This window comes from Centroberyx gerrardi, chromosome 6, assembly GCF_048128805.1.
Source record: "Centroberyx gerrardi isolate f3 chromosome 6, fCenGer3.hap1.cur.20231027, whole genome shotgun sequence".
Classification (NCBI taxonomy): Eukaryota; Metazoa; Chordata; class Actinopteri; order Beryciformes; family Berycidae; genus Centroberyx; species Centroberyx gerrardi.
In genome coordinates, this window is record NC_136002.1 from 4907050 (window position 1) to 4923096 (window position 16047).

Genomic DNA, 16047 nt, shown 5'->3' on the forward strand with positions numbered 1-16047 from the left:
TAGAGTCAGTCCTCAGATCCTGCAGCTGCACATGATGTGAATTAAAAAAGGGATCATATCCTTGGCTGCAGGCCAGGAAGGACAGCCAGATGTTGCACGCTCTTAAAACACCATTTTGAAGTGAAGGCTTGATATCCAGTGCTTTGGCCCGTCATCAACCCAATTGCTCATAAAACAAACTGTTGTATGTAGTAATAATTGAGTAGTATTAATGAAATCCTCACTCAGATTCAGGTTGACAGAACAAACTCTGCTTCGACCACTGCTTTACTGCTTCGCGTAAATAACCGACATAGGGCTTACACATCTCGGATACAAAAAGCCAAACATCTACGCCATATCATCCATTCATTTCCCACTGCGCTCTTGCTCCTCTGCTGACACTTTTTCCCTGTAGCGTCAGACCGGGGGGTTGTCAAGATTTGTAATGGAAATTCTTCTATGGGATGGGAGGACAGCACTGTCCCTCTGAAAAAGGCCTCTCTCTTTCCCATCTTGTTTTGACAGCTGGCAAAGGCAACAAGAAGCCAGCTTAAAAGGCGCCATTTCAACTGGGCAGGAGCAGACCATCATCCTATTCTACATTCCAACAGTTGTAAGACAAAGGCAATAGAAAGGCATCGCCCTACTTTCATTGTGTCACATATGTAAAAAGGAAAAATCCACTCTCATTTCCGGCGCAGCTACAATAGTTGTGCTGTATCTGTGAGTAAGGGGTATGGCCACAATAATAGACACGCCCCAATGCTCACGAACTTGTTGGCTAGTTATTTGAAAGCAACAAGTTCATGCCCCTTCTCTGGGGGCTGTCGAAAGGCTCTCTGGGAAATCACTAACTGAAGTAAAAGCAGACGAGGCAGGTTGAGGGAAAGTGGGTACAAACTAGGGGTGTAACGGTACACAAATATCACGGTTCGGTACGTACCTCGGTTTTGAAGTCACGGTTCGGTTCATTTTCGGTACAGTAAGGGGAAAAAATGCAAAACATAAAATTGCTTGTCGTTTATTATGAACTTTTGTAAACATCAACAGTTTATAATTTTTTTTTATAAAATTTTAAATGAAACATAATAAAAAATAAAATATATAAAAATAAAATAGAATAAAAAATAGAATACTGCTGCAAACTACTACTAATAAGTTATCCAATAAATAAAATATTCTCAAATAAATGAAACAAAATATAAAATATAATAAGAAATATATAAAATATAATAAAAAATATAAATAACTAGAATAATCTTTTCTTTTTTTAGGAAATGAACTTTTCCACGTTGACTAAAGTGCAGCATTTGTTATTGCTTTGGCCCGATCTGAATTACCAGTGAAAGGCTGTTTAAATGACGAAGGGAGCAGCGTTTGCACTACGCTCGTTTTTTTCCTTGCAGCAGTGATATTCACATTCGCGTGGTGCCATTTCAAATGAGTTATCAAGTTTTGACGTGTTGCCAGAAACATACCCGATCACTACTGAACAAAGGAGACCTTAACGGTAAGGGAGGGTCTTCAAGCTCTGGCTTATCGTTTGCATTGGCCATGACGTTCGCTAGCCAGAGGCTAGGCTAGGCTAGGCTAAGCTAAGCGTGCTGTCTGTGTAGTGCGCTCAAAGTGCGAGGCGGAGACTAAACAAACTTCCGGTCCGCCACTTAATATGTTCGTGTGGGAACTCGGATTTGAAGTATGTTCCGCACGCAAAACAAGCCTACTAAGATTGCATTCGGTACACATCTGCACCGTACCTAAAGTCCTGTACCGAAACGGTCCGGTACGAATACGTGTACCGTTACACCCCTAGTACAAACATTAAAAAAAAAAGTGAATTACTTAACTCCACCACAAAGTAACTCCTGGAATGCAGTGAACATAGCAGATTGATGATAGCTAACAGGATAGGGGTTTCAGAGGGTGAACTTTTTTTTACCCACACTTTTTAAGTTTTAAGTGCAAGCCCTTCAGCAGTCAGATTTTCAATGATCTGTTTCAGTGCACCCTATGTAGGCAAATTATTAGGCTACCGTCTAATCCTAACACTCAATAGCTTTTAAGCGTAGCTGATGATCAATGGAAACATTTCTCAAGAATGAAATCTGATAATCCCCAAAGGAAACAATTAGGCCTACCAGTCATTGATTTTATGAGTCTTTGGTGCCATAGGGGAGGCTCTAAATCACAGAACAGGAAGTAGGAATGAGGAGGTCACATAACAGGAAGACAGACTTCCTCGACAAAAGCAAAACACGGAGACCACTCAAAATCCTTCATTGTAGATCTCTTAGCAAAAGGCCCAATCAAAGTAGTCTGCATCCAGCTGGAACCTCACGGGAGATGGGTGATATTTTTCTGTATAAGACCACAATTTTCCTTGATCAACAGCATCATGCTGGTGAATTGATGTGGTGCATAACAGCTCATAGTCTGTCCGCGTCACGATCAAGGCCATGTACTGTTTCTTATTGCCTGAATTAAATTAAATGCGGGCATGAAATGAAACAATAATTGTATAAGATGAAGGAACTTTTACAAGGGCCAACAAGCCTAAGCACGATATACCACAAATCAACATTTCTAATAGTAATTATAAATTGGGAACATGGTAATATAACTCAAAAATGTAGAGGTATGAGACAGGAAAAAAACAGCCAAATTATCTACCATGCACAGCTGGTACATTGTCATCAAAGGCAGATAAAAAGGCTGTCCTGATGAAAAGGGAGGTATTCCACTCACTGAGGTGGCATAATTTACACCTTGTTCATGATGCACCTCCAGCGCCAAGCATAACGCCCTGGCAGCAGGATGACAGAAGTGACAGGGACGTGGAGCCAAGAGCCCATGATAGCGAGATATTTTAATAAATCACACGCAATCTGTCGTGTCTGGCTAGAATATGTGGCCTAGCACTCAGGCTTTTAGCAGCCATGGGGGGAACATGGAAATATGGAGACAGGATGCAGAAGATAGGATACGGAGGCTTTTAGTCATGCTTTAAGTGAATGGGCAATGACTTTCCAGATGTACCATTAAGAACTGAGGCAATTACCCTAAACAGCCATCCTCCTACCCATTAGCCGAATTGTAAAAAAGTAATACCTACATTATGCTGCTAGCCAAGATATAGCCTGTTTCTCTATGATATGTTAATCTGTGCACCTTGGTGTGCAGCACCAAAACGTAGTGAATCGTACTATAAGGCCACTTTGTACCAATGGAGCATCACTGTAGTTAGGTCAATGGGGTCAAACCGCCTTTACCGTCTCTCTCTAACTGGTGCGCACGGGCAAAATCAAATTACTGACCTCCCCTTGTAATACTAATGCCACCCAGAGAAGACTTAAAGATTAACAATAGAGTTTTGAGCTACTAGTAGCGCTAGTGAGCAAAGTGGATCCCTGTTCAACAACAAAAACACGAAAATCACGTCGTTTTCAAGCACACATATTCATTCATACATATTATTCAACATATTTGTCCCTGCTGGTCACCATACACTATCTCTGACCATCAGCCAATCAAAGCAAAGCAAAACAAAACAAAACAATGGCTCTGTATCAAACAGGCTCCTTATTGGCTGCCTTTTACGCAGCTCTACCCCAAGTGGTAGAGTCTTGCCAACTAATGTATTGCCAGGTGCTCCCTGTACATTACAAACCATAAGCTCCCCCCAACAGTGCAGGCTGCTCATTTCCATTCCATAGGTTACATTCATTGCGCGTTCCCTGTGTTAGCAAAAACTAGATGATATTTCCTGTGATATTATAGTTGGGCCCACTTATCCAGGCTCAAAGCAGTGAGAACTATATTGATTCATTCATTTTCATTACCCGCTTATCGCTCTTTGAAGTGTTGGGGTGCTGGAGCCTATCCCAGCATGCACTGGGACACCCTGGACAGGTCCAGTCCATCACAGGGTTAACACAGATACACAGACACGATGGACCAATGCAGAGTCTTCAATTCACTGATTGACAGGAGAAAACCCCGGAGAACACGAGGAGAGCACGCAAAAAAAGGAGCGGGAATCGAACCTGCAACCTTCTGGCTGTGAGGACTAGGGGTTCTGTCACGGTTTTGGGTAACGGTTTAGTATGTTTTCGGTACAGTAGGAAAAAAAAAGGAAAAAAATAACATAGCTTTCCATTTATTTAGAAAAATGTAAACAGTGGCTCATGACAAAATAAGGCACACAAATACTTGCATATCGTCAACACTTTCATAAATACAGACATAAAGAAATTCCAAAAAATAACTATGGTAGTATTGCTGCAGATGTACTCTCAAAAGTAAATACTGGTTTCTCAAATCATAAATAAAAATAAATGTCCACTCCATTTGGATAAGTGCAGCTTATTCAAAGTTAAAGCTACAATCTGTGATTTGTACTTGTGTGCACCCTCTCGCGGCTGTGCAAGAGGATTTATAAAATGATATGCCCCAGAATGTAAACAGTGTTTTTAGCTAACCTTGCTGGGTAGCCAGAGAAAATCACTGGCCCTGTCTGGACAGCAGTCTTATTACTAGAGGAGGTCTGGTAATGTCGTTTTTTACTGAAGTCATTCAGTGATTTCCATCCCGTTACCAATCAAGTTTATCTGTGATTATTACAGAGCGCACGTCCCTGCAGGAGTAATAGTTACCTGTACTGTTTTTCAGCAAACTCCCACGTCAGTTCTAGTAATGTTACCATCCAGATCGATGCTATGCGATTCATAAATTACAAATAGATGTATTCTGGAATCTGATGGGAATGGCACGCTCCTCAGTAATTTATGGAGTAATAAAGCAATACATATATGCCGTTTTGAATTCAAGTTCCCCATACGCGCTTAGCAAGACATAGGCTACAACTGTTCGGTTGGTAGGGCGTGCCGAACCGTTAAGTCCTGTACCACTGCACCCCTAGTGAGGACACAGTGCCAACCACTGAGACACCATGACGCCCTCGTGAAAAAATATAACTGCCGTGAAATATTCTGGGTCGTTGGGGTAGAGAGTCAAAAATATCCAGGCAGACTGGACCTGAACCAATTATGGTGGTCATTTGTTACCAATAAGAATACAGAAAACCCATAGTGCCCAGCAATGAACCCAAGCCTGTGACTATGCTGACGACCCATAATCCTCCTGCTCACTGACCTGGTTTTGAGAAGAGGAAGAGAAACAAAGAAGGGAGAAGAAAGTGAGAGAGCAAGAGAGAGAGAGCGAGAGACAGAGAAGGGGTGGGGGGCACATCGCTGTCTGCAATGTCGAGCATAATGTGCGATTCTGCTGCGTCTGTCTGAACACATGCTATAAAACTAATAATGGCGATGACTGGAGCAGGCCGCCTTGCTGAGCCATCTGCCGCACAGAGGGAACGGACTGATGGACTTTGTGCAGCCAAAATCACTACAGTTCACACATCAAATACGCACACATTCATGGATCTCATTTTACACATCAAAAGAAAATTGTTCAAACCCCCGGTTGCTCTTTCCAGCGCCTCAGCAAAGAGCAGCGTGCAGTTTAGATGGAAACTATGTCTGAATTTCGAGCATTTTGCAAGCATTTGTCCGTATCAGAATTATATTTTGGACGGGTGTTTAAGTCAAGAAAGAATCAGGGGAGGCAAAAATCCTGTCAAAAGCTACAACAGTCTAGAATTTCAATGACTAGCTCCCCTTGGGATGTTTTCCTACCATGGTTACAGAGCTTTATTGAAAGCACTGTGATTGATGCATAGTGTATAGTGAAAAAGCCCTATAGATGTAGCAGAGGCAGTCTGAAAGACAAGCATCCACCAGACCAATAGCCCTATTCAATCTTGTATAAATACACACAAGAGACTTCTGGGACAGGGGAGAGGGCTGCACTGGTGGATGGCGGTGATGGGGAGTGTCCAGATGGGCCTCGCTCTGGGCCGTCTGCCGTTTCCCAGCATACCCTGGGAGAGGCCAAGCAGCGGGTCAGCAGCTAAACGCGAGCTGGGAAAACCTGCTGAAGAAGAAGGGAGTGGCACCAGCTGGCAGGGACAAGTGTCGATCAAAGACGAGTTAGGAACCCGATTCGCGTCGTCGTGCCATCGCCATCATTAGCAGCTTTGTCCTGTGTCCTTATGCAGACACAGGGGCTGTGTTGATGTGTTAATGGAATCACAGAAACGCTGACAAGATGCCTCATTATGAGCAACATAGCCAGGTATGGAGGCCACACAGAGATAAATGAGACTTTTTGGCTCACCTGCCAAGGGCTGGTAAAGTCAAATAATTTAGGTGCTTAGAATAATTTTTCTCAATGCTGTTTCCTGTATAGAATCAGCTACTGCGCGTTTAAAACTTGCCCAGTCACTTATACAATGGATCAGGTTCGTAATTCACCACAAAGTGCAGCAGAACTGAAATGACCGCAAAGCATTTTGAATCATAACTTCAAAGGCTGAGAACAGGTAAAGACCAAAGACTTTATATAACCGAACCAAATGTTATCGTCTCAAAAAAGTAGCAATCAGAGTGGCAGGTGACACTTTTTGATTTCTCCAAATCAAAGACCAAAGACTAATTTGACTGCCATGTGGTGCTTGGTGGGTGACAATTTCAGATCCCATGTCTTACCTATCAAAACATTTTCCATGTAAAAAACAATGAGACATGCATGCTCTCAATCACCATGATAAAATCCTCCTAACGAACAGGTAAAAAATAACAGCACCCTGTGGTGTTGTTTGGATCTTGTTTTGCATGTCCTTTTAAAGAATCTAGTTAATATTACATACAAATAGTTGATAGGGCCTTGGCTAGGCCTGTTTAAAATTCAGCACAATAAAATTAAGAATTGGTCAAAAGCAGGCTGCACTTGGTAAGCCTATGAAGTCACTTTTTGCCCCCTTGATATGATTTTTAGGGATAACTATTTTTTAACTATAAAATAATACATTTGCATTTCATATTGGCAAATAAACACTCAATTTTTAGCACTAACATTTGTTTTAACTTCTTTCCCACTGCTGAAAACTGGCAGCCTTACATAAGAGGATGGTGCCATTTTCCCATCTCTGTCCCCAACCAGTCCATCTTGCACCCCTCCGTTGTTGAGATTTTTTTTACCATATTGGTTGTTTTAGTTGTTGTTGGTCCAGTGGTTTGGGTGGGGGTCTGCATTTTTTCTACTGTTGGCTGCAGGGTGCAAACATTTTCTGCTGCTTCAGGCTGCGATTGTTTTCTGATCAAAAACGCTAAATTTTTCTCTCCTAGAAAGAATCCGCCATAATACGCTCCAAATTCAACAAACAAAATGTGAACAGGATGAAACGCAAAAAAGGCTAATCCAAATTATTGGGGACACAGTTTCTGACCCTGGTCTGTTTTATGTTGAACATAAAGTTGGGAGTGTGAATCCTATTATCCAGGCGAATGTTAGTTACAACTAGACACTAATGACTATGACACTAATGGAGAATGAAACATTTGTGCATCAAGGTAAAAAATAGAAACAAATTCTTGTTTCATTAATCATTAGAGGCAAATGTGACAATAAATCATGATATGGATTTCAGGTCATATGGCCCAACCCTAATACACACTAGTTCGGAACACAAAGTCAATTTGACAGGCGCATCCATCTAAGCTAGCGCTGCATGAGCAATCTGCGGTTGTGGTTACTACTGTGTTCCTGGCTCCTAAGCCTTGTATTAATGGGCAATCAAATTGTGGAAGAAACTGAAAGTGATGCCATTGCTGTATGGTCAATAGCCATTAAGCATTATTCATAACCGGGCTTGGCTGAATGCCCGAAATAGATATTAAAACTAGGGTTAGACCAATATATGTGGCCAATATTAGCCTTATATTAAATATCAGATAACAGCCACTCATGTCGTCCAACTCTGATATAATGGAGGTTCCTCCTGACCACAGCTGCATGAAATGTCTGCAAAACCTGACATGACATTTAATTTTCTTTGCACACTGTATTTATTTTTTTCATTGTTCAATAATGTTTTGTGTAAATGAATTCTTCGTTTAAAAAGGCAGTAATGTATCCCAGAGTATCCCTACTACTGAAAAATTTAGCTATCGGCAGCTTTGATACAAGATTATCAGAATCGACATCGGCCTTCAAAAGCCTGTATTGGTGAACCCTAACAAAATGGGGATTTTTGAGTGATTTTTCTTTACAGTTATGCGTCTTTAATATCGGCAAGAGGAAGGATCATATCAGAAACCAATTTTGACCAGCCGCTGTCAACTTTCTGCCAAGGGTTTATATCGTTCGCATTTAGAGTAGTATAGTTAAAGTGTATGAATAGAAATGAATAACAGCGCCACCTAGAGGCTGTTGGGACTAGGTTAGAATACGTACACAGTAGTAGCCGAACACTGGCGAACACGAACACTTTGGAGAGCGTGAAAACAGAGGCAGGTGCTATCACAGAGGCCCGGTCTTCTCTCAGACCATTTGAATTACTAATAGCTGAAAAGGTGTTACGGAATTTTCTCCAAATAATACAAAAAGAAAGTTGCCTACCCTAGCTTAAACAGTAACTGTATGTGGAGGGTAAACCCATTTTAACTCCGTTTACCCACCTTTTTAGATGTGGAATAGAGTTTATCCACCTTATTAGTTGGACAAAAACATTTTATGATGTAAATTCACTGAACATACCATGGTAAATACTATCACTGATGTGACTTATATGAAGACAGGGTCTTTAAAGAAAAAGCTTTTCTGAAAATACTGATGTTTGTTCATATTGGTGGTTGTTTGTCTTATGATGCTCGCCAACTGGACGTTATAGTTCACCTTCCGTTTCATCTACCTACATCACTGCTTATGAATATTACGCTAGTGGGTATATTCCCTAACATTTTCATATTATGATGAATCACATCAACATATTTTGCAGGCTAAGCTAAAGCGCTACTAACGCTAGCTACTACTAGTAGCCACCTAACAGCTAGCTCTTTTACATTGTTGGGTCGCTGTTAGCAACGGTACGTTCCGTTCTCTTTTGTATGGAGAGAACTTTACCCCAAAGTTCATTCAAAATCTGGCAATTCAAGCTGCCTTGCTTATCGGTGCAAATGTGTACAAAGGTTAGAGCATGGTTCAAGAGCTTTTTATAATCATTGTAGTTTTCAGGTAAATTCGGCATATAAGTGATCGACCAAGCAGTGCTTTATTTTATTCAAAATTCAACTTTTCGAAGTGGTTTACTCTGCTCGCTACCACCACTACGGTGTATTTTGGTCGGAGAGGGACGTGGTGATAGCAGGCGCACCAATTCTAAAAAGTTTACGTTTTATTAAAATACTTGCTGCTTGGTGGATCGGATGTATGCCGAATTCAAGAGTGGATACTAAGGATTAGCAAAATATATTTAATAATGTTCTACCAGTTACGCAACTTCGCCGATAAGCAAGGTCACATTAAATTCTCACTTTTTGAAGCGAGTTTGGCGTACGGTTCTCTCAATACAAGAACAAGCACGTATTGGGGCTAGGTCGCTGCTAACTAGCTACTATAGCTACTCCTCAGCTAGTAGCCAACTCAGAAGTGTCAAACATTGATTTAAACCATATTAAATGTCACCCATACGCAGTTTAAAACCATACTATATTGTGCAATAGCTGCAACCTTTGGTTAAATACGATTTGGCTGGTTTAAGCTAACTATTCACAGCCGACAGACAAAGTGCTCCGGACAGTGAATTGTCAACCAGAAGGCCTCGGTTAGTGATTGTCAATACCAGCATTCAACCTACAATAGGGCAAAACCTTCGCGGTGCAAGACAAAAATCTTACACGTTACCCATTTTCAGTGTTAAAGGTGTATACTGCTGCACTTTTCCATCGCTGTATTGCTGTCTGCAAAGAGGAGTTAACGTACTAGGCTAAATCTCCAAGCCAGCTCAAGACAAGGCTGTGATATTGTCAAACACGTCCTTCCAGGCTGGAAAAACAATGGAGTAATGTTAGGGTTACTCACTGACAGAGGAGCAGATGGTCCAGTTGAACAGATAATATCCACAGTCCGGTAAAGTGTCGAGCAGAAACACAGCGGAGCAGCGGGACGGTGTGTTTTCTCATTGTAATGGGAACCAGGAGGAGACTGTCCCTCACCACACCAGGAGCACTGCCATGGAAATTCAACCAGCAGTGTGAGGCCACCAGTGTCAAGTTAGCCAGAATATAATATAGGACTTCCGGTCATAACCTTCAAAATAAAACACTTAATAATAAAATGAGACTCAGAAGTCAATCATTTTACTTTTACTTAAGTATGTTTTTACGGAAGTGTTGTACTTCACTACATTTTAAATCACATCCGTTAGTAATTATGTGGCTCTCCATCAGCACAATCATAAATTGACAAATCGTGGAAAAATGTGGAGCCATTCATAGTGAACGGTCAGTCAGCAAAAAAGACCAGAGTAATCTGGCTTTACTTTGTTTGTGCACTTTATTTTCTAATTTCTAATGTTTCCAGTTAAAATAATCTACTTTGAATTCTGTCCTCTCGTCCTTTTAAAATCACATGGAAAAGATCACAGCTAACAACGTAAATTAACTACTTTTTACTTTTACTTAAGTAGATTTTTACAACATTATGTTTACTTCTACTTAAGTAAAATATCAGCAGCATAACAGTACTGCTACTTGAGTGGGACATTCTAGTACTCTTCCCACCACTGACCATCACACATTGAATCAGCCTTGTATGGCAACAAAGCCCGCCACTTGAGGGGAAATGTTTACACTGCATCCACCTGTTCTTTACTTTTTACTTTTTTTCCTCAATACTAAATGGCTAAGCTGGTCCCGGCCGCCATTTTGCTGCCAGTAGGTAGAATTTAACTTACTCTCTCAATTAATACCTTGGACTTAAATAGTCTCTAATATGGTTGTGATAATTATCTACAATCTGGACAGGTATCCAGTACAGAAAAATGTCCTGTTGAAAATACTGTAAAAATGACATTTTGCAAAACAAAACAAATCTATTTAACAATTAGTTTCACTCCATATTTGATGTAATTAAAATACACTGAGTATTTTAATACGAATTTTGTTATGTACACTACATCACTTTTCTTGTTTTTTCAGTGAGACAAATTTTGCGCTTTTATTTTGAAGACCAAATCGTCTTAGTTCCGGTGTTACTGTGTCTAAGTGTGTCAAGCTTGACGCAGCTTCAGAGGCCTACCAGGTCCTTTAAACAGCCGTCCAGCAGATGAATGAAATACACCGAGACAAGCGGTATCAGTCTGGCCTCAAATGGATGGGAAATTGGAAAAAATGACATGGATTTTAATCTGCAGCACCTCATTTTAAAGGCTTTTTATTTTCCTCTGAGAGACGAATATGTTAAATAAATAGTTATTTAGATAGCATAGGCTATAGCGTACAGAAATCTAGTGGAGGGTAAACCCACCTAAACTCAGTTTACCACCTTTGTAGGCTGACATCATACCAGATAGTACCAAACTAATGGCCTTTGAAGATAACATTAAAAAAAAAGCAATTGTGCTTTTCTGAAAACATAGCCGAATTGATTTTGTACATACTGGTGTTTTTTGTTGTTGTTGTTTTGCCTTCTGATGATTGCGACTGGAGGTCATACAACCTTTTAATTTCTCATTACATCACGGACTATATAGTGCCAGTGTAGCATTATTTTATTTTATTTAGTTAACTTTATAGCAACAGAAAACGGTTCTTTAGGCTTGTACCACTGCTGTAAACAACCTTCTTACAACGGTTCTCTACCTATAGATATGATGAGGCTAATATCATTTAAACAGAACCAGAGAATTTCAATCTCTGTCTGTTTAGAAATTAGGCTTAATTCAACTGTTTGGTCCAAAACCCCAAGACCAACATTAAGGATTATGGGCATAGGCCTAGTCTACATGCTACACACTTTCGGCATATAGGGGAGACCAGGGATGGTTGTAACATGGGGTAACAACACCAGTTCCACCAATCAGGGATAAGATAGTCACATACTACTGTACACACCCACTTCCTTCCTGATCTCATCTGCACCATGAAAAAACAGATTTTCAGGTAAGAAAGTCATTTTTTTGAACCAAGTTTATACTTACATTAGCACTGATAGTGTTGAACTTAAAATTATAGAACTTGTATTAGATTAAACCTGCAATAAGCGATTTCAGACCCTATAACCAATCCTGAAGCTAAGTGTGCTATGTGGAGATTTTTTTGAGACGTAATGATATAAACAAATAGCCACACACTCGGGCCAGCTGTGTTGTTGTTTTCACCTCTTTTCTAAAGCTTGTTGTCAAAGTCGGACCGAATCGAAGCTCCTCCCGACCCATCCAGTAGCTTTTCCTTTTTTAAAAACTAGCTTGTCTCTTGCTTGTCTCTTGCTCTCTCTCTAGCTTGTCCTTGCTGTTTAACAGCGGCGCTCTCCCCCTCCCATCCCTGAAAAAAAATTCTCGTAATGGCAGAATCGATGAAGCGAGCGAGTAAACTTGTTAAACTTGTAAACTTGCTACCTACCTCTTCACTTGTCATTGTGGGACATGTAACCTTCAGCGGGAGAAAAATCTGGCAAAGCGAGTCTGGTGAGCGGCAACACTTCTCCGTAGGTACATTTATTTTAGCCATTAGCCTTTATGCACGGTTTGTCCTTAAGGGCTTCCGTCGCCCAGTAGCTTTGCTGTGTGTGTTTACAAATATGTTGCGGTTTCTGTCACCCTCTAGTGGTTGTAAAAATTCCATGCTAATGCTGCATTCCATTGGAAGTCGGAAGTCGATAGTTCCGAGTTGGAATTACCGGCTTCCGATCTAAATACGTTCTAGTGTGTCTGCTCAGGAAAACATCGATGCAACACCCTTTGCCTACTAATGTTAACGTTAGCTATCTCGCAATGCTCTATAGCAATCTAGTAACAAAGCACAAGTCAACTGAATTACGTTACAAATGGAAAGTACAAAGTTGTTACAACACGTTTTCATAACACAAAAACTAATCATATCAAGTAAAATCAAGTTTTATTAAGTACAAATTGATGCAAAGGGAATTCAGTTTACTTTTCACCGTGTGTCCCGCCATACTGCTGTGACGTCAGCTGTGTTTATGTGGGAGAACTAGGTTGGAATGAATCTTGCCTGAATATCCGACTGGGAACTCCGACTTGAACGACCGTTCTGTTGCACTTCTCCGTGTCGCAAGTCGCTTTTCTCCGAGTTCCGAGTACAATGGATTGCAGCATAATCTCAAGAAGAGCCTTTGGCAGCAATTGCAGACTTGAGTCTTCTTGGGTATGCCTCTACCAGCTTTGCACACCTGGAATTGGATTCTTCCTCGCAGGTCCTCGCAAACTCCAGCTTGGTCTTCACCTCAGTTTGAGGTTGTGTGTGTTCTGGAGCAGGTTTTCTGGCATGATGCTGCCACCACCATGCTTCACCCTATGGATAGTATTAGGGGATGAGCGGTACCTGGTTTTCACCAGACGTAGCTCTTTGCAGTCAGGCCAGAGTTAAATCTTTATCTCATAAGACCAGAGAATCTTTTCGTCATGCTCTCCGAGTCCTTTAAGTGCCTTTGGCGAACTCTAGGCAGGCTTTCATATGTCTTTTACTCAGGAGTGGCTTTTGTCTACTAGCCACTCTACCATAAAGACATGACTGATGGAGTGCTGCAGAGATGGTTGTCCTTATGACAGGTTCTCCCATCTCTGCACAGGAACTCTGAAGCTCTGTTGGAGTGGCCACTGGATTCTTGGTCACATCCCTGACCAAGGCCCACGGCCAGCTCTAGGAAGAGTCTTGGTGGTTCCAAACGTCTTCCATTTCACAATGATGGGAACTTTAAATGCTTTAGAAATTATTTTATACCCTTTCCCAGATCTATGCCTCGACACAATTCTATCTTGGAGGTCTCTTACTGCTCGGACGTGATGCGCCGTTGTCGCAATGAATCTTGGGTCTTTCAATGCGTTCTCGTTGGTCAAGTCACCATCTGATGCATCCTCGATATTTTGAGGTTGGCCAGGAAACTTCTGGGTTTTCTATTAGTCATCTATCGTTCTTTTGTTTTGGAATCACACTTCGGCGGTTATATATTACGTAAAACACATCATGGAGGACACAAGAATGCACAAGAACGCATATTGATAATCAGCCTATGGCTTAGTTTTTGCTCTGACATGCACTGTGATGTTTGGGGCTTTATATAGACAGGTGTGTGCCTTTCTAAATCATGTTCAATCAATTGAATTTGCCACAGGTGGACTTTTGGAGTGTCACAGCAAAGGGTCTGAATACAATTCTTATATAAATGAGATGTTTCAGTTTTTTATTTTTAATAAATTTACACAAAAAAAAATCAAAACGTGTTTTGGCTTTGTCATTATGGGGTATTGTGTGTAGATTAGAAAAAAAATAAATAAAATAAATTCAATCCATTTTAAATTAAGTCTATAACAAAACTTTTTTTTTTATGTAGCCTACAAGGTATGCAGGACATCATGTCGTCACGGTGGCGTCTAACATTCTTGGGAACATAATATCTCAAGAACAGCACATGACAGAAACGTCATACTTACATCACAGGTATTAGTAACATGTTAAAGGATAAGTTTGGCAATTTTGGACCTATATATAATTTGTCTCTTACATACCTGTAGTACTTGGACCCACAGACAATATTGGCTCCAGAGTCAGCTGTCGGTTGAAACAGCGAGCTCTGTTGCCTCTTGCTGCTAACAATGAGTCCAAACTGTTTGTCAAAATATCTCAAAAAAAGCCATTTGTAGGCTCCACAGGGGAGTTGAGAGTAAACATGACATAATTCCACCATTACGCACACTTTCACTAATCAAGAAATCACAGCACTATTTTCCTGTGCTGCAGCGCAGACTGCTGTGGGGTGAAAGTGCATTACTGGCGGAGTGATCTAGTTTTGAAAACGATCAGGTCAGATTGTAAACAGTAGAGTTTGGTAGGAAACTATCTACTGAGTGGAAATGGTGCAGTGCTGCTGTTTTCCAGGCTGTGGATATAAATACATCAGTTGGTCGCAATATCGTTATCACAGACTGTTTTTTCCCACAGCGCAGCAGAGTTTATCACGAGGCAAATTCAGGTCAGCCAGTCAGTCAGTCAGTCAAGTAACGCTTCGTGAGAACGTTAGAGCTCCACTACCAGCGTTGCGTTGCCATCAGCGTTGCGCCAATGTGACGTTCTTCCTGCTCCACAGAGCGTGTTGACTTTTGAATGGATACACCAGAAAACAATCAATTCAACTTTATTTCAATGAGGGAGAACGCGTGCGTCAGCCATTGAGAATTGAACCTGGGCGATTTTTTAGCTTGGACGCAGCCATCGGACGCAACGCAACACAAAGCGAGCAGTGGAGCATCTTTCAGTGCTGGTAAAGGAATTATTCCTTCGATGGCTGACGGCTGATGGCAATGCCTGATGCCCGATGGCTGTAGTGGAGCAGGGCCGTAAGAGATGGCCTCTTGCCTACGGGCTAAATCCCACATTGACTCCCATACTAATAATGCCATACTGGATCTCACACGAGCCTCAATCTTCGCCGTCAATTTACAGACATCCACATCTTCTGCTGTCCTGCAAACCTTAACATTGGGTAACGTTATTACCTGTGGTATGTGACATTGGTGGAATAGGTAATTTAATTGATAAACGTCTCGCGCCGAGCATTGCTCCCGCACACACTGGGCCCTGCTTCTCTGCCGTTAATTTACATACATCCACATCCTCTCCACGTTGCCCTATAAACTTTAACGTTAGGTAACGTTATTTCCTGTGGTATTTAAGTGACGTTAGTGGAATTATTTAACCGATACCAGTGTCGTAATGCTTCAGTGCATTGAATTGAACACAGGTGCCGTGGGTCTGTGCAGGATCTGTGCTTGTTTTTTTAGATATTTTGACAAACCCCATTTGGACTCATTATTAGCAGCAAGAGGCAACGGAGCTCGCTGTTTCAACAGACAACTGACTCTAGGGCCAATATTCTCTGCGGGTCCAAGTACTACAGGTATGTAAGAGACAAATTATATATGGGTCCAAA

At 41.2% G+C, this 16047-nt stretch overlaps 1 protein-coding gene across 3 annotated transcripts in view; it reads right to left on the bottom strand.

Annotated features, from left to right (window-relative positions):
* cuedc1b (CUE domain containing 1b) overlaps positions 1 to 10107 on the bottom strand; it is a 33185-nt gene extending 23078 nt beyond the window's left edge. For 2 of the 3 annotated variants that reach the window (XM_071914378.2, XM_071914380.2), the window contains exon 1: positions 9961 to 10107. The gene's annotated coding sequence lies outside the window, so the exon portion shown is untranslated. Of the gene's footprint in view, positions 1 to 9783; positions 9855 to 9960 lie in introns of those variants that run through there. The other variant, XM_071914379.2, reaches the window with a different exon arrangement.
* Positions 10108 to 16047: the final 5940 nt, after the last annotated feature.